Source organism: Urocampus carinirostris, chromosome 7, assembly GCF_059441175.1.
Source record: "Urocampus carinirostris isolate Australia breed hairy pipefish chromosome 7, RoL_Ucar_1.0, whole genome shotgun sequence".
Taxonomy (NCBI): Eukaryota; Metazoa; Chordata; class Actinopteri; order Syngnathiformes; family Syngnathidae; genus Urocampus; species Urocampus carinirostris.
This window is the reverse complement of record NC_142355.1, coordinates 35,927,215-35,927,661: the sequence shown is the minus strand read 5'-3', so window position 1 is coordinate 35,927,661 and position 447 is coordinate 35,927,215.

Genomic DNA, 447 nt, shown 5'->3' with positions numbered 1-447 from the left:
ATAAAAAGTATTCTATTTTCAAATATAAAGTAATATTTAATTTAATTACATCGTATTATTAGTTCAAATATAATATGATTGTGTGTACAATGTCTAATTATTATACCTTAAAAAAATATCACATTTTTTATAATAACAACACCGTATAATGCTTGTTATTTCATAACATTTTTTTCTTTTGAATTATCTTTTTGATTTATTAAATTTTGGCACTCTCGGGCTTCCATACTTGACTGTATGTAATGCATGTATCAATTAGATTTGTAAAAGGGCCACATTAGTCCTTGTGTTTGTTTTGTTTGACTAAAACTATCTAAATTTGTCTTGTTTGTATGTCTTAAGAAAAAAAACAAAGTTTGAATAGCTAAAAAAAAGCTTCTTTTTCTATGTGCTTAAAATCAAACGCGTCCCTAGTTACGAACAAGATAGGTTACGGATGATCGTTCG